The sequence below is a fragment of the Melanerpes formicivorus genome, unplaced genomic scaffold, assembly GCF_026170545.1.
Source record: "Melanerpes formicivorus ecotype bairdi unplaced genomic scaffold, bMelFor1.0.p_v2 SCAF_12, whole genome shotgun sequence".
In the NCBI taxonomy this organism is placed as follows: domain Eukaryota; kingdom Metazoa; phylum Chordata; class Aves; order Piciformes; family Picidae; genus Melanerpes; species Melanerpes formicivorus.
Window position 1 is genome coordinate 4,981,680 of NW_027142364.1, and position 19,218 is coordinate 5,000,897.

Genomic DNA, 19,218 nt, shown 5'->3' on the forward strand with positions numbered 1-19,218 from the left:
AGTCTCCCACTCTCAAAAGTAACTTATTACATATTGTCTCTTTATGATCATGTGTATGATGCTCTATTTATTATGCATTCATCAGCTGATAATGGCAAACATTCATTTTAATTATGTTTCTAATGTTATGCTTAGCAAGAATTATTTGATAATCCACACTGTAATAATTGGCAATGCTTGCTTGGAGTAATCAGATTATCTTTCTCTACCTTTTTCAGGCTTATGAAATCTTTTTATGTAAGTGATTGCTGTAGTTTTGGGTGTATCACTTTAATGTTTTTGGTTATATGGGGAAGATGTAGAAAAGTTTCATAGCTCTCAATTGGGGGTGGATGGACATTGCTACTTGAAGGACATATTTTGTGTATTATCCATCCACCTGTTTTTGGAGGGTAGGAAAAGTACTGGTTTGGTTGCTCAAAAGAATTCTGTACAATGGTTCATAATTGTGTTTTCTGGTGGCGCTGGATTGAGCTCTTCCTAGGAGAAGTGCGAGAGGGAATTACAGTTGGTTTTGGCATTAGAAGATTTTTGAAGAAATACTTCAAATAGTTTTTTATGTAAATGCTGATATTTGATAGGATTTTGTAATTTGAGTGTCTTTGTCATGTTGTGGACCTGATAGATGTAGTATTGATGAAGACAGAACATTGGAATCCTTTGATTAGTTTAAACCTTACCTGTAGTGTAGTACTGCGACTTCCTGGGATTCAATATAATAGAATAGAATAGAACAGAATTAAGCAGGTTGGAAAAGACCTTTGAGATCGTCAAGTCCAACCTCTCATCCAACACTATGATAATCAATTAAACCATGGCACCAAGCACCCCATCCAGTCTCTTCCTAAACACCTCCAGTGATGGGGACTCCACCACCTCCCTGGGCAGCACATTCCAATGGCCAATCACTCTATCTATGAAGAACTTCTTCCTAACATCCAGCCTAAACCTCCCCTGGTGCAGCTTAAGACTGTGTCCTCATGTTCTATTGGTGGTTGCCTGGGAAAAGAGACCAACCCCCACCTGGCTACAACCTCCCTTCAGGTAGTTGTAGGGAGCAATAAGGTCTCCTCTGAGCCTCCTCTTCTCCAGGCTACGCAACGCCGGTTCCCTCAGCCTCTCCTCATAGGGCTTGTGCTCCAAACCCCTCTCCAGCTTTGTTGCCCTTCTCTGGACGTGTTCAAGAGTCTCAACATCTTTCCTAAACTGAGGGGCCCAGAACTGGACACAGGACTCAAGGTGTGGCCTAACCAGTGCTGAGTATAGAGGCAGAATGACTTCCCTGCTCCTGCTGGCCACACTGTTCCTGATACAGGCCAGGAGGCCATTGGCCTTCTTGGCCACGTGGGCACACTGCTGGCTCCTGTTCAGCCTACTATCAGCCAGGACCCCCAGGTCCCTTTCTGCCTGGCTGCTCTCCAGCCACTCTGACCCCAGCCTGTAGCTCTGCATGGCGTTATTGTGGCTAATGTGTACAACCCGGCACTTCAGGACATAGCTTTGCTCTGTGATTAACCCAGATGGGCAGAGTTCAATATGTGAGGAAATGCTGTATTTAGGGTTATTTTGTTTGTTGGTTTGTTTTGTTTTTTTTTTAATCTTAGGAACTTGCATTGAATTTTTGACCTAGTTGGTCATTGGATATTTTGTATGGCTCTGAAAATGCTCCTGTAATCGTTTTATTTCCAAAAGCTATAATCTACCATCAGTAGGCCTGGTAGTTTCTCTGTGTCCTGGAAAATACAGGTCTTCAGTGTGCTGAAATCTAAATACTTAAGGAATAATAATCTTTGCAAATGGGAAAAAACCAGGTGCTGGTTTTGTTTACTTCAACTTTTCAGTTGCTGACAAAATGTCTGTTTTTCTCCCCTTCAATCTTCTTATGTTTTTGGCAGCTGTGATCCTGCAGAGCTAAAGCAGCATTTTAGACAGAAAGCTGGAGAAACAGGTGAATATGTTTACCCAGCAGGACAGCCTAATGTGTGCTTTTTCACCTCTTTCAAATGGAAACTAAGAGCTGTTGTGGGGCTCTCTCCAAAGCTTAGGTGAACGACACTGGCCAGTGGAAGGAGCAGCCCATGGTTGCTGTCTGCTGGGGTTCATGTTTCATCTGGCAGAAGATAAGTTGAACTGTAGCTGGAAGTGTCCAAGGGTAGAGAAACCATGTTGTGTTCCAAACATCTTATTTGCCTGCTGTCATCGGGAATTGCACGGAAATCTTCTGGTGTTTCTGCAATCAGCCTTCAATTGGAAAACCAGAGCTGCAGATTAGGCAGCTGTCAGGCTTCTTCCAGTCACAGCAGTTTATGCAGGACACAGGCATGCACACATGCTGACACATGTGTACATGGCTTACCACTTATGCCTATAGATTTATCTCTATGCTATATATCTCTCTGCCTTTTGAGCAAAGAGCGTGTTTCCTAACATTTGCTTTAACATTCCATGTTTATGTAAGAGGCCTGTGCTTTTCTGGGAAGAAAAGTAGGTATGTTCCTCTTACCGTCAGTCTGCTTTGGGATTTATCCTTAATTTTGGTGGCATGTGGAAACCTGTATGTTAGCAATCGTTATTTCATGCATCATTGTTCTAGAAATGCGAACAGACAGAAACTAAGTGCCTTTGCTTTAAACTACACTCTTTTTCTATTCCTTCACCAATGCAGATGTGTCTTTGTATTGTAGAGGCAGATTGAAAGCTGCTTTAATTGTAGGAGGTAGACTACTTCATTAAGTAGAGACCACTTGGTCTCATTTCATGTAATCTGCTGGCTGCTTACTGAGTTTTTAACCTGGTTGCTGGAGTCCTGCAGTTTATTTTATCTTATTAATAGCATTCCTTCATAAAGGTTGGACCCATTCAGCTAGAAGGTTTTGATGTGGTGATTTCCTTTCAGGCAATAAAATAGCCGGTGCCCACTGTGGGTGCTAGAGAAATGATGGAAGTGAACTTGTGTGGGATAGTGGCTTGTAAAATTAGTCTTATAGAGGGCTTGCTGCAGAGAAATATTTTGGTAGGTAGTTGATGAGCTGGCTTAACAAATATACAGTGTTTAAAATGTGTCAATAAACCTGGCCTACTTTGATTGAGATGGGTTTATTGTTCCATCAACATAGCTGAATAAACAGTAATTTTCAGATAGAGGGTAAAGGGGTAGGGGAGGGCTGGGGACAGTAATCCCTATAGTGGAAACAGCTGCAACTGCAGATGCATGAGGTTTATAGGGTGAATTTCCAGTACTGATAAGGTAGAGCATGTTTGAAGGCAGAGCATGTGGTATGTCTCTTGAGACTTGGGGCTGAGACCTGAGCAGTAGAAAAGGATAAACTGTTCGGGTATGGAAAGGTATGAGACACATCTTGTCCTCAGAAATACAGGATGTTGCTGACTTGTCAGTCTCCCACAGGAAGATTTTATAACTGAGGAGGAAATATTCTTCTAACCCCGCTACTTAACTCTTTAATAAAACTCCTGTATATGTGAGCCAGTCTGCCATGCTCATCACTTTTAATTCAAAGACTTTGCATGTCTAAACATGGGTCTGGGATTCTAATGTTAACCTTCCCTTTTTTAAAAGTGAAATATTGGCCATGGGTAGTTTGATCAATACACGTTTCAAATGCTGATAGATGTACTAAATATATACCTAGGAGAGGGTAATTATGTTGAAGATTAGGAAATGCCTCCTAGCAATGCACTGCACAGTAAGTTATAAGGCTGTTACAGTAAGTTATAAGGCTATTGTTGTTTTCCTATAAATGTATCATTAAACTGCATATCCTAATGTAGGAACCAAGATGAACAGAAGAGAAGATAATGCAGAGCAACAATATTTTCTTCTTCTATTTCTCAGCTCTACAAATGTTCACATCTGCCTCTGGATAATAGTTATACAAAAATCTTAATTGTTTATTATTTTGTTTTTCCTTCCAAGAACTCCCTTAACTAAGCTGCTGCTTTGTTCCTCCAAAAGAGAGTTGGTGTGTTAGTCATGAAGTGTATGAGTAATATTGCCAAGTAATTAGTTTTTTACAAATATATTTTTATCAGAATTTGTGTCTTTTCTTAGCCTAGAGAGCAAACTTGTGGACACAGATTGGGAAGTCATCTCAGGTGACATCACTTTTAGCTAAATTTTAAAACTTAAGTAGAAGGTGGCAAAACACTTCCAGCAGCTAGGCTATTCCTCTCCCCACTCACCATCTGGCTGTTGTCAGTAGATTATTTTTATAACCCCATACTTCTGGAGTAGTTCCTCTTCCTCTCGTGATGTGCAGGATGAAGAGCTGTGGGAGGTGTAAGTAATCCAGCTCCCCTGTCAAGTTGAATTCTTTCTTTCTCCACTCAAGACGTATTTGCCTTATAGTCATTTATTCAGTCCCAAGGCTCACATGCATTACAATATTTGTTTGCTGATCCTATCAGCTTAGTACGTAGAGCAACATATTATGGTAGAAGAGTGGGCTGCAGTTGACAAGTGCTGTTTGGAGGTCAAATGTGGTAGAGAGGGAGTGTTCTCTTTTGAGTGAAACCAACAAAGACTGAGGTTACCAAATGTCAAGTTTCTAGTGGGAAGATGGGGACAGTGAGGAAATCTGCAGAAAAACTCCAACAAAGAACAGTAAAAAAAACCCCAGTATGTGACATGAGGCAATACTCCCACCCTCACAACCCAAAAACCAAAGCAACACACATAGGCAGGATTTGACAGCATGATTTGACACTTTTGACAGTATGGAGTTCACTGAGAAAGGTAAAGCAGCAGAGTTTTCTCTTTAAAATAACCATTTTGAAAGCACCATGTCTTGATTCACAGCAACCAACATGTGCTTGAGCGCTTGTGGTCTTTTTGCCCTCACCTAGATGGTGTTACTGCTGTTAGCTATGCAAATGTACTGTTTGTAACAGTATGTAGCAAAGGTACTCTCACATGCAGTTCAAAAATGGAAGTTTAAGTCTTTTTGTTTTCCTTAATCCTCTAGGCACTTTGGAAAATCTTGCTTAAATAAATATGCCAGATAATCCTGCATTTTGTTGACAAAACTGTTAACGTCTCTGAAATTGTGCTTAGCATCTTTTCTTGTCTTCTGTATTGCCATGATTTCAGATAAAGTGAATTTCTAAGCTTAACCACGTGTGATATTTATTTTAATTGGTGATCAGATTGAATAAAATTCACAATTTGTTTCACTCAACCTTGCATCCATTTCCAGAGCATTATTTTCTTCAGTAGCCAGGCACACAGTACTGTGGTGTGTCTACTCCTTTTTTTGCCTTCTAACATGCCCTGAGTTGCTCAAGTCGCATAGCAATTGCTGCTTGTACTTAGAGTGAAGTTTTAATTAAAAGTAACTTGATTAAACATCTAACTAAAATTCAGAAGTCGTGAATGCTATCCTACTTGTCTTTGTCCTGGAAGAAATTGAAAGAGGTGTATATATTTTGGTTTAAAAGGAGCTTACTTGGGTAGTTTTAATTTGTGTTGGGGTAGAGCTAGCAGTTTGTGCTGGGCTGACATGGTACTGCTTAGTGGCAGAGGAGTTATAGAAGCAGTTTGTGGGCATGTTTTTAGCCATCAGTAAATGCGGAGAAGTAAAAGCCTCCAATGATTTCACATCAAACAGAACAACTGCTTAAAAATAATGCCTGCATATGGATTTGTACTTCTATAATTTAAACCAGTTTATTAAAATAGATCCTTGCAAAACCCTTAACTTGCCATTACAATGTGTTGCTCTGAGGAATAAATGCACACGAATTGTTGAGTCTTTCACTGTCGTGTTTCTCTCTTTTTGGCAGAGTTCTGTTTGCAGTGAGAGCGGCAGTGAATACCCAGCAATATGGGCCCTTAATCTGAACCATTTGGGGGTGGGTGGAGGGGGAAGTTGAAAACCGGGCACGGATATGCATTAGACTGCAGGGAAAATGTTACTGCGTTCCCTTATTTACTGAGTAAGATAGATTTGGTTTTTGGAATTTTCCAGTAAAACTCAATTTATCTTAAGGTTTCCAAACCCACAGACTTTACAGATACCTGTGTTTTAGGGGCTATTCCTTCAGATACAGTTACAATTGTCATCTTTTACGGTTTTGTCCCTTTGAACATTTCTCTCTGTAGTTACACTGCTAAAGCTGTGGGTTTACTTTTTCTTTCTCTCCTGATTAAGTAATCTGAAACGACTCTGTATGGTCCAGCTTGATTAAATATATCTAGATTTCCAATCCTTTGTTAGTTTTATTTCCATTTTCATATTTATGCGTCTGATGTGTCAGTGAATGTGCTGCATATGTTAAGATCCTAGATCACAGGATGTTAGGGGTTGGAAGGGACCCCTGGAGACTGAGTCCAATCCTGCTGTGAGAGCAGGACCATATAATGCGGAGCAGCTAGATTTCTGAGAGACTTGAGATGGAATGTTGTGTCTGTATAATCCACATAGGTAGTTTTTATTCACAAATGGAAGCATTTGTGTTGTGTTAATAACAAATAGATCATCAGCCTCCCAGGATTCCTCCAGCTCATAGGTAATTAAATAGATGAGTTTGTCTTCCTTGTAGATACAAGCAGCAGTGCAGAATGACCATGACAATGTTTTTATTTTCTGCACTGAATGAAACATGACCTGCTCTGCTGCTAAATCTCTGAGTTCTGTTTTGTGTCCTCATGTCTGTAGCTTCCTTAAGAACACAATAGCAAACTCAGACATTGAATCATAGTACGCAGAGAGAGAGGCACAAGAAAATGCAGTGAAATTCACCACTGATATGTAATGATTCTGCATCTTATTTATTTTTTCTCCCCCCAAAGCTTTAATTGATACTGCAGCTCTGGAATAAAGCACTTTCCTCTTTACTGCCTAGCAACAGCCACCCCCCTCTGGCCTTCAGGTTGAAACATCGCTGCACTACAATAGCCCATTTGTACTTGCAGTAAGCAATTCAGGTGATTGCACATTAAAGTATGTCGAATACTAGGGGGCATTTTTCAGCCTTGATTCCAATTCCTGAACATCTGCATATTGCTGTTGTTTTTCTCTTTTATTTGTGTTTTATTCTCTTTAAAATGGGCTTTGAAATTTTAGTTAGATCATTAAGAGAAGCTGAAAATGAATTAAACCAGTGAAGTGTTACTCCATGAAACCACTACCCACCGTTCCTGGGGCACTTGGTGTAGTTTATTTTGTTTTTTTGCATAAAGAAGGGTCAGAAGTCCAAGCAAAATCTGGAACAGGCAAGAAAATATGTGTAAACAGATGATCTGAGTGGAAGCATGTTGCACTTTGGGGCTTGCAAGGTGGAAGGAGGAACTGCTGTATACCAAAAAGTATAAAACCAGAAAGTGGAGAAGGAGCAGGTAAGGTCACTTTCCTGGGACTTTTCTAACAGATTCTGCACTGACACACCTGCAGTTTGCCCTGTAAGTGTAGGTGTTCCAACGTGCCCCTTGAGGATGTACTTTATTGGAGGTGAGTGAACTTCATACAGCAACTGGTTTGGATTTTGTGGCCCAGAGATTGCTGAGTGGAGATGAAGTGGGTAGATTGGCCTTGAAGTGACAGAAAAAAAGAGTTGGTTTGTGTTTTTTTCTTGTGTGTGTGTGTATGTGGACCTGAAGTGGGCTATGTAGGTGGTTGCCACAGGGCAGGAGTGACTGCAGATATACTGGACGAAGAGCAAACATACAGGATTCTCATTGCAAGCAGTGACATATACAGTGTTCATTTACTGGAACATAGTTCATGAGGAGTGGGGATCAGAGCAGATCAAGGAGGGCAATCAGAGCTTGCAGGAGCTCTGAGGAAACAACTGAAAAAGCTGAGAACATTTGGTGTAAGATCAAATGAAGGAAGATGGTAAGAGCAGTCCTTAAATATGGAAAAAACAATTGCAAAGGGAAAGAGGTTAGTCTGTTCTCAGTGCTGGAAAAGAGAAAATAAAGCGTACTCAAAAGCAGTAGTAGGTAGGATGATTCATTGGAATGGACAAGGACATCTTGAAGAAGGAAGTCCTTTACAATGAGAGTGGTAAAATATTGGAATAGGTTCCCCAGGGATGTGGTTGAGGCTAGTTGAGAGGCATCCCTGCCCATGTCAGGAGAGATTAGAGTAGATGATCTCTAAAGTCCCTCCCAAAATATGCCACTCTGTGATTCCTGTATATGGGGTTAACTTCTTGAGATTCATGAGACAAAAGTTTTGCCTTCTTTTGAACTAAAGAAAACCCGACCAACATTTATTTGGAAATTTATCTAATTCCAAATAATTCAGAATCTTCAAATAATAGGTGTTCTAAGCATGGCTAAGTTTTCCTAGGATATTGAGTTAGTGTGCCCTCAAGTCTCCATTGTCCTTTGGGAAGTGGGATATTATTTGAAAGTTAAGTCATACAGTTCAAACAAAGATGTCCAGTGCCATCACAACAACACCTACATTCAATCTAATTGCTTTCCAGTTCACAGCATAACAACTGAAAGGAATAAAATGCAGCCAGTTGGATAGCATTGAGAGTTTTTTGTTTTGATCAGCAAATTTTCTATATAAAAAGCAAAGTTTCAAGATTTTTTTTGTTGTTGTTTAATAGGTTTTCTGTATAGAAAAGTGTTAGTGAAACATCCCCTGGTATTCACACACATACAGAAGTGGTGTCTTGCTGTAAGTAAATGTGATTGTCTCTGACAGTAAAAGGCACCACTTGGACTTGATTATGCAGCTGGTCACATTTTATTGAGACTCTGACATATTCCCTGTGGTCTGGAAAGAAAGGAAGATGATATCATTGTGAAGTTTTGCTGGGTCAATGCTCTCTCTGTGAATGCAGGGTCATATGCAAACGCTTTCAAGGTGGGGGATTGTCATTTTTACTGTCCTCTTTCAGCTGCAGCATGCATTGCCTGTAGCCTTGTAAGTGACTGGAAAATGCAGGGCACGGTTGTTTGGAGCTTGAGGCCTTGTTCTTTTCTTGCATTAGGAGAAAATAGTAGTGAATCCCTTTGTTAAATAATTAGAACTATAAACTTTGAAAAACTTTATATTCCCTTTGCTGTGTTTAAAACTCAGGCTAAGACAGCCTTCTATGCCTAACATAAAGGTTTAGGTTCAGTCATGCAGAGCACTATTATATCTGCTGACATAGTACACGTTTAGTTATAATACTTTTAAGTGGAATTCTGCAAAGAGATGGATGGTGGTGTTATGCACACACACAATCCTGTATGCCACAGACGAAAACCTATCTCCTGTGACTGAAACTTGGTAACTATGGAAGTTAGTTGACTAGGTGGTGTTGGATGATGGGTTGGACGCGATGATATTGAAGGTCTCTTCCAACCTGGTCTGGTCTGGTCTGGTCTGGTCTATTCTATTCTATATTAAAAAAATAAGGTGATCTTGCTAATTTTGAAATACAGTGGCATCATTTCAAGAGATCTTGTAAATGAGACTGATGGGAGGGGGGAGACAAGAAAAGGAGTTTGTTGTGTAGATATTTCCATTCTGTATATATTTTGAAATTACTTCTTTTTTACACTCAGTTTATCTATTGAAAACAGTTTGCTTTCTTAAAAAAAAAAATTAAAAAGGAGTAGGTTAATCCTGTTTGTGGTAAGTAGTTGAAGGCTAGGAGTCCACCATTGGGAAGAAGCAAGATTTGTTTGCTTTCCTAAAAGAAGTGCCTTGCACCTAAACCCTCTGCTAACCAAAAGAATCACAGCAGTGACTCCTTTTGCACTGAAGTACACAATGTAAAAGGCATTTCCTTTCTCTTCTTCACCTGGTATTAACTGTCCTTGGGATTTTGAAAAATAGCCCATTGGAAGGTCTGGAGCTGTGGTTCTCCATACTAAGGTGTCTGTGGTTCATTAACTATTCTGAAAATGGATAGTGATTACCGTCCCTTTTTTTTTTATGTGTCTCCAGAATGATGGGGGAGAACTGCTAAATGGTGTTCTCATCTGGCTTACACTAGGTCATTAAGTAAGGTGTATGTCATGAAAAAGTGAGTGCTCAAGAAAAAAAAAAAAAGGTTAAGAATGATTTAAAATAGTGTTATATATGTCAATGACTGAAACTTAGGAGCATGAATCAGGCAGTCTGGTTTCTGTTCCTTACCCTGTTGTTGCCTACCTGTCTGCCCTTGAGTGATTTCCTTATACTAAATGTTTGGGTTGTTTTTTTCTTTAAAACTTCCACAGCTTCGTAGTTTTCATTTCTTGGCCACCTGTTTAAATATCCAAGTCAGCTGCCATTCAGATTTTGTCTACCTAATTGTAAGTGATCAAAAAGCAGTAATTTAACAAGTTATTACATAACATCAGATCTTCAGCTGATTGCACATGCTCATAGGTCATTGCAAATTAACACATTTAAACAACCTTCACTTTGGCCAGTGCATTGTACTGTGCTTTTGTACTCTGTTGATAAGCCAATTTGTTCATAAAGTGCTGCAATAATGTTGATCTTTTGCCATCCGTTTTCCATAATGCAAATCAAAATTGTGCTAAGACCACCTTTCTTTGTGAAAATCTGATGTATTCAAAACAGGTTCTATCAAATTTACAACCCAGGTCACATGTTTTGCACATGTTCAAAGTCTTTTTGGCTGACTGGCAAAGGATCTGAATTAACTAACCACTTCAGTTCTTTGCCCAGCAATTTCTGGACTCAAACACTAGTGCACATATGCAATGTTTTTTGGACCTTAGATGAGATGTTGTTTTTTTTGACTGGCACTTGCAGATGCTGCTGATTCATGAAATACTGAGAGCATTCATGATGTTGCCTTAGTAGACCATAAGCAGAAGCATGGAATAAGAGCCTTCCTTCTGCTGTGATGCATTTTGCACTTAGAGGTGCTTCTGATATTGTGCTTACAATATCAGGAATTACTGAAAATCAGAGTAAAAGGATTCAGAATGGATATAAACTCGTAATTTCTTTGTGGTGAACATGTACTGAGGTTTTTTCAACATATTTGCAGGTGGCTTGCTTATTGACGGCCTTGAAAACTTAAATACCTTGCATTTGTTGATGTGGTTTCTACAAATGTCAGCAATGATTTGTTGGTGGATCTAGCCACATACTCTGTATTGTCACAGAGTTTTAGGGATTAGATTAATTCAGTCTGGAGAAGAGAAGGCTCCAAGGTGACCTTATTGTGGCCTTCCAGTATCTGAAGGGGGCCTACAGGAAGGCTGGGGAGGGACTTCTCAGGATATCAGGTAGTGATAGGACAAGGGGGAATGGAATGAAGCTGGAGGTGGGGAGATTCAGGCTGGACGTGAGGAAGAAGTTCTTCACCATGAGAGTGGTGAAGCCCTGGAATGGGTTGTCCAGGGAGGTGTTTGAGGCCCCATCCCTGGAGGTATTTAAGCCCAGGCTGGCTGAGGCTCTGGCCAGCCTGATCTAGTGTGAGGTGTCCCTGCCCATGGCAAGGGGGTTGGAAGTAGATGATCTTTGTGGTCCCTTCCAACCCTGACTGATACTATGATTCTATAAGTCATATGACTGATTCAGTTGCTGCCCTTTACCTTTTTCCTCAATAAGATCTATTCAGTAGCTTTCTATTCATAGTCTGCAAAAATGTGATGGGCTCATAGACTGGGAGTGAACATGGAAAGCATACTGTTGCAGTAACACTATTTAAAAATACTATTATGTTGCTTCTGTGTTGGGTGCTAGAATAGGAAAGGCATCAAGTTTTAGTATGGGTGGTTGTTTCCACAATAAAAGATTATGTAACTGGAAGAGTAGTTTGGTTTTTTTATTAAACAAATAGAACTGAAAGAGCATTTTTCCATTTAGAATGGCATGTTATTGCTGAAAAGTAAAGTGAATACTCTCTCAGAAGTCACAGATATTCAGAGCTATAGGTTTTTGTCCCAAAAATCTTCTCAGCTCAAAATAGACTAGAAGAGTAGTTGAGAGATTTTGTGTGTGCTTGCCCTGCTTTTCCCCTCTTCTGGGCAATCATTTGATAGACCCTTGTTGGAACTCGTATTGACATTCCGATGTTCTGAAGCATTTGGAAGATTTGGATGCTGGCTGGATGTCAGCATCACTGACATCCAAAGCTCTTAGAAAGCTTTGGAAAGCTCACCTGTGGCAAATTTATGACTTTGCAATGTTTAGTGTAGAGGAACAGTGAATTGCTTGTTTTCCAATAAACTGTGGAATCAGAGTGAGAGACTCAGTTGTTTTTCAATGCCTTCCACCATCTGCCTCAAATGCAAGTTTGGCTTATATCCTGATACTGCCAAGAGAGATTTGAACGATCCCCATTAGTTTTATTTCAAAAATATAAAAGGCATTTGACTGTCTGATGTGGTGGGTGGTAGCAATATGCTTGCTAGTCCTATGAGGGATATGAGGGGAAAGGGTAAAATACACAAAATAGCTAAGCTTGGAAGCCAGCATGGGCTGAGATCTGAAGTTGTTCATCAATCCCATGATAAAGAACTTCTCAGAAAAATGAGAGGCCTGTCCTGATGCTGTTGTGCATGTAAGTCTGCTGTGAGAGGAGAAGGTACACATGACCAAGGTATCCCTGTAAACTTTAACACCCAGATGGACTTTGAAATACAGCACAAAAAATACTATGAAGCTTAGTTTAAAAGTACTCCTGTGCCTACTCATGGCATAATTTTCTCTAATAGATGGCTCGAGTCCCTTTTTATTGAAAACGCCCTGAAGTCATAGTGAAAATAATGTTTACAAAGTAACATTTTAAAGCATTTTTCTTCTAGAGAAGCATGCAACCAAACCAAGAACTGGTGTTCTACTACCTAACGTGATATACTTTTAATGGTTTAATATATTGCATCTTTTCTGTGTCTGTGAAAAGCAAAAGCTGTCATAAATCATTCTCCTTTATGTTGTTAGCATCATATCTATGCTGTAGGGACTGTGCAGCATTCACAGAAAAATGCAGGTGCAAATCTTTCAATGTTCCCTTTGCTAGCAAAAGTGGTCTGCTTTCACCCAAGAATGAATGAGGTTTTAACTTTTCTATCATTAGGACAGAGCATACATTAACCACTGTGTTCTGATGAGCCATGTATACATTTTTCTATCAGTCAGAACTCTCTAACAGTGTAGGGCTGGCCAGCAGCCCTGCTTCCCAGTAGACATCCATTTCCATTGGAGAGGCTGCTGTGGGTGATGAGACTGAGAGGCAAAAAAAACCCAGGCAAACAGAAGACTCAGCATGATGTCACATAGTGACCAATATTTAGTGTCTAAATCTTATGTTTAAGCAGAGTGTTCTGTTAGTTTTGTGCTATCAGCCAGTATTATTTTGTTAGTTCATGATTTAGGAAGTATATCTGAATAGTTGCTTGGTAGTTTTGGTCATTCTTGTGGTCACTGTGTGACAAGAATGGGCACAATACCATATCTCTTGTGACCTGTGACTGTCACAAAATCAGTATTAATGCCAGTGCTAAAAATATGCCCAGAATGTATAGAGAGTGATGCCAGATGTGATGAAGGATGTGTCACAGATCTGTTTTCTGGAGCAGCTGCTGGAGGCCTTGCAATGTAACCTGAAGTGCCTGGAGTGGTTCTGGATCCTGTCCTGCACTAAGCTGCATGTAGTCAGCTGTTCATACCCTGAGAATGTCTGTCTTACCCATCCTGATCTCTGATACATTTTTATTCTCTCTTTCACTTAGATTTGTTTAATCTATTTTGGAACCATCAGGTTTGTGGCAGTGGGTTCAGACCACAGGATATCCGATCGGGCAGGTTGGAGACCAACCAGTTGAGCTCCCTAATTACCAGGAGCATGTAATTAAAATTAAAGCAGATGTGGTTTGGGCAGGTGGTATTTCCTGAATGCGTTAGGCTGCTGTGTGCACACGCTAGATGTGATGGATACAAATAAATGCTCTTATCTGCAACTGAGAAAAATACTTGTGCATATGCTGAGCAGTTGGTCTGTGCAAGTGCTGTGCACTCACCCGGTATGGCTGACACTGCCACATCTCAGCTCTTAATGGACTGAAACGGGTTCTGAAATCCTGAACAGAATACAGAATTAACCAGGTTGGAAGAGACCTTTGAGATCATCGAGTCCAACCTATCATCCAACACCATCTAATCAACTAAACCATGGCACTAAGTGCCTCATCCAGTCTCTTTTTAAACACCTCCAGTGATGGGGACTCCACCACCTCCCTGGGCAGCACATTCCAATGGCCAATCTCTCTTTCTGTGAAGAATTTCTTCCTAACATCCAGCCTAAACCACCCCTCGTGCAGCTTGAGACTGTGTCCTCTTGTTCCGGTGCTGGTTGCCTGGGAGAAGAGACCAACCCCCACCTGGTTACAGCCTCTCTTCAGGTAGTTGTAGAGAGCAATAAGGTCTCCCCTGAGCCTCCTCTTCTCCAGGCAAACCACCCCAGGTCCCTCAGTCTCTCCTCACAGGGCTGTGTTCCAAACCCCTCCCCAGCTTTGTTGCCCTTCTCTGGACACGTTCCAGCAATGCAACATCTTCCTTAAACTGGAGGGCCCAGAACTGGACACAGAAAATACGTAAACAGGTTTAAAACTCAGCCTGGACAAAGTTTGTGGGTAGGAAAAAAGACGTATGTGTGGAAGTCTATAAATATAACAACCCTATATGATGTTTCTTTCATTCTTTTTCTGATGTTCAGCTACCATAAGCAGCCTGTTAGGTAAGATGACACTTTGATCAGACACACCTTTACAAAAAATGTTAGGTGGTGAATTCATTGCAAGTCCAAAAATTTGAAAGCAACTACTCAGCTGAAAAATCATCCTACTGCAAGATTATATTTACTCTTGAAGCTTTGCTGCAGACCAATACTTGCTTTATTAACAATTTCAGTGAACTGGAAGAGAATAAAGATTAAACTTTTACAGTCAAAATTTGAGTGTCCCGGTTTATCACCGGCAACAAGCAGCTGGTTTAGTTGCAATATGTTGGTCTCTTCTACATCAAACTGTGTCTAAAAAGTGCTGTTCCAGCAGATGACTTTCCAAGAAGCTGCTGCAGTGCTGTGTTCCCCACGGTTACCAGTTTGACTGTGAACCTTTTGTATTTTGCGTGTCTGCTCATTTATATTTTATAATCATCTGTTAAAGATTGGTCTTCTGAAGCTGCAGAGGCTGCAGCAAGCCTAGCTTTGTGGCAGATGTATCTCTGTGTCAATTCCAAATCATTTTCGTAACTTTAGAACTCTGAACCTTCAATAGTTATGATCTGCTGCTCTGTGCTGGCCAGGACATTCAGCTGATGAAGCAGTAAGATATGAGTTAGACTTCTTGTTTACAAAGGAAATCATGAAGTCTTCATTACGATTCTCTTGATCATGCCATCGTACCACAGTGGGAAAGCTTCACCTAACTGAGGTGGGGTATGCTTGCTGAGTTTCAATTCTCTGATTATTTTTTTTTCAAGTTCAGAAGCTGAACACACTTGAGATGGAACAGAATACTCATGTACTAAGTTTTATATCCTTTTCTGATGAAGTTCAGTTAAATAGTTGATCTGTATTAGAAAGTAAAGGTCAGTAACCTGTGGAAATCTGTGTGAGAGCATCTGATAAAGGCATAGCACTAACCAGGCTGGTTTTGTTTAATTTGTTAACATTGATGCTAACTTGAGATTAAATTTCTAGTCTGTTGTGGCCCTAATAAATTATGTAGATTTACAGCAAGTGAGATGTGCCCATTAACTTTGTGGTTATTCCCATTGACAGAACATGAACAAGTAGCAGAATAAAACATCTTTTTAATGTGAGTAAGGGAATAAAAAATTTGGCTGGCATTATTAAAGGCAGTATTGTAGATGGAAATTGGCAATCACATTGCTATTGATTCCTTCTGAGTATGCAGCCACTTGCAAAAGCAAGCAACATAATCATCCCCAGGGCCTGTTTCTTTCTACTGCTTAAATCTTACTGCTGTGAATCTTAGTGTCCTGGAAGTTTTAGGAAGCAGTTTGACAGGTTGTAGGGAAGGATCATGAAGTGTACGTGAAGCATCGAGATTTTTCTAGGACAAACTGGTGAACTTCGCACTTTTCCAAATTTGGTGGAGCTTAGGAGATACGATTTTTACTTGTAATAATTGTTAGCCAACTAGCATGTAATAAAAAGGAGGAGTTAAATGATCTCTGACTTTAAGTGGATGCAGTCAACAGAATTATAGCAAAGAGAATTGCAGGTCAGTGATTGTTCAAAATATGGAGAAAAAAATAATAAACTCAGAATCACAGAATCATAGAATTGTCAGGACTGGAAGGGACCTCAGGCATCATCTAGTTCCAACCCCCCTGTCATGGTCATGAGCACCTCACACTAGATCAGGTTGCTTAGAGCCGCATCCAGCCTGGCCTTAAAAACTTCCAGGGCTTCTACCACCTCCCAGGGCAACCTGTTCCAGTGTCTCACCACCCTCATGGTGAAGAACTTCTTCCTGACATCCAGTGTTACTGGGCACAGAGGCGAGACTGACTGGCCTGTAGGTCCCTGGTTCTTCCTTCTTCCCCTCTTTGAAAATGGAGGTTGTGTTTTACCTTTTCCAGTCGGTGGGGACTGCCCCAGACTGCCATGACTTTTGGAATGTAATAGAGAGCAGTTTAGTAACCTCATCCGCCAGTTCCCTCAGTACCTGTGGGTCCATCCTGTCAGGTCCCATGGACTTGAACACTTTCATGTTTGTCAGATGGTCACGAACCTGATCTTCACTCACAATGGGCAGTTCTTTCCTCCAGCCCCTGCCATTGTCTTCTGTGACTCTGGGAGTGTGGCTGAAGCCCTTGCCAGTGAAGACTGAGGTAAAGAAGTCATTGAGTCAGCAAGAAGTCATCTTGCTGGCAATGTTCATAAGATGTATCAAAGTATTCTAATATGTGCTGATTTGCTGTAATATAATGTGTGCTCATAACCTGCTATTTGATTTTAACACGCTATAAAGACATTATGGAGTAAATAGTGAGTGTGTTAATTTCTTTAACTTAATCAGGTATGTTGTCACAAAAGTTTCAAAGGCATGCTTATTTAATTTTGAAGTAAAAAGTAACTTCTGTTAGAAGGGAGCAATTTGCTTATTGTCTCTTCTTCTTTTAATGCCTAATTTCTTTTATTTAAACTGAATAATTCTCAGTGCAATGTGCCATAACCTTACTGGCTAGAGATTAGTTTCTTCAATTATTTAGCCTATTAATGTTTCTGTCACCTGAAAAAAAGCTCAGATTTTCTGTTGCTGGTTGTATTAATCAAGCAACTATTGTTACTTCTACACTGCCCAAGTTTATGTCATTATATTAGCAGGCACAGGAGATGAAATTGGAAACTTGTAATATACTAAAGATTGGATTAACTCATCTGTCTTGTGTAGACTGCTAGAAGACTTATTTTAGATAATTTAAAAAGATTGAATCTGCAAGACAGTGATATGTCCTGACAGGATCTCTGAAGCCTTCAGCATAAGTCTAGTGTTTTTGAAAAGATTTAGGAGTGGCCACGAAGATGATCAGAGGGCTGGAGCACCTTTCATATGAGGACAGGCTGAGAGAGTTGGGGTTGTTCAGTTTGAAGAAGAGAAGGCTCCCAAGGAGACATTATTGTGGCCTTCCAATATCTGACGGGGGCCCACACGAAAGATCGTGAAGGTCTTCTTAGGGTGTCAGGTAGTGGTAGGACTAGGAGGAATGCTAGAGGAGAGCAGATTTAGATTAGATATCAGGAAGAAGCTCTTCACCATGTGGGTGAGACACTGGAATGGGTTGTCCAGGGAGGAGGTGGAAGCCACATCCCTGGATTTTTTTTTAAGACCAGGCTGGATGTGGCTCTGAGCAACCTGATCTAGTGTGGGGTGTCCCTGCCCATGGCAGTGGGGTTGGAACTAGATGATCCTTGGGGCCCCTTCCTACCCTGACAATTCTGTGATTTTGGACTTTGTACATGAGTACCTTGGCAATTGTAGTGCAGTCTGAGATGCAACAGATTTCTCCAAACAGGGAACTTTTGTATATTTTTTTAAAATCCTTTTGATGTTGGAATAATTTTCACCCACATAATGCAGTGACAGGCATTAGACATTTGAATGGAGTATACTATTTTTGAGCCATTTTTAGGCTGTAATACATGTTAAAACTTGATTTTTTTGCCCTTATAAGGTTTTATTTTTATCTAGTCAGTAAATGCTTGGGGTTTTTTTAAGCTCTGTTGAATTGCAAGATAATTTTGTTGGGGTGGAGAAGAAAGTATTTGTACTTGCTTTCTGTCATAAACTTTGCTTGGTGGAGTTCTCCCTGGGGTTAGTGCAGACCCCAATGGAAGCAGTGTTGGTACCTGCAGCCAGGAGCATCCTGCCTGCAGTTTCACAGCTGGGTTCTGAGTAGCACAAGGGTGCTTTTAAAGCACCTATCACTTGGAATAATGTTTTTTAAAAGACTATGCATTATTCAGCCATTGTTTTTGATGTGTGAAAGACAGACAAGATATTTTTAAAGATTCTATTAAGGGCCTAAAGCTCTACACATAGTTGGCCCTTTTGTGAAGAGAAAGTTGTGAAGAATGGTTTCAGTCAATGTCAGTGTCTCCATGCTTGGAAATCAATACCTCTGTGATTCTTAGTGTTGTTTCTCAGTCTTGAGAGCTTCATAGGAAGGCCCCCCCAAAAAAACCCAAAGCAAAACAAAACAAAAACCCCAAACCAACGAAACAAAAAAAACCCACACCATTGGTCAATAGTATATAAGCTTGGATAGTGTTTTTTATTTGAATAACAGTGCTTTTTATTTCTTCTCTGCTTTGCTTGCATAAGTGCTTGACTGTGTGAGTAGGGAAAGCTTTTTGTTGTCCCTTCAGCATGTCTATCCTCTCGAGTTATCTTTAAAATCCTCTCTACACCTTGTATCCTTCTGTATTTTCTGGGAAGGAGTATGGTTCTTCAGTGCCATCACCGTTTTCATCCTATGGCCCATCTGGTAGCAGGTGTTCAACAGTGATAGAAACTCAGTGATACAAGCCCAGACCAACCTGTCTGAAGTATCAACTGGCCTGTGTGGTAGATACTGCCAGAATAATTTGCAGATTTGTGTTGTAACCTTGCCAAGCTGTTGGCTCAGTAAATTGTTCAGTGCAGGTAGGAAATCAGAGGAAAACTTTCTGACAGCTAGCACAGTATTTGGGGAAACAGTGCTATTCTGTTTAGCAAATGTTCTTGATGAATTTAAGCCAAACATATAATTA

General features: G+C 40.4%; 1 protein-coding gene across 5 annotated transcripts in view; it reads left to right on the top strand.

The window, feature by feature from the left end:
* NAALADL2 (N-acetylated alpha-linked acidic dipeptidase like 2) overlaps positions 1-19,218 on the top strand; it is a 519,424-nt gene that overhangs the window by 256,069 nt on the left and 244,137 nt on the right. The window lies entirely within an intron of this gene.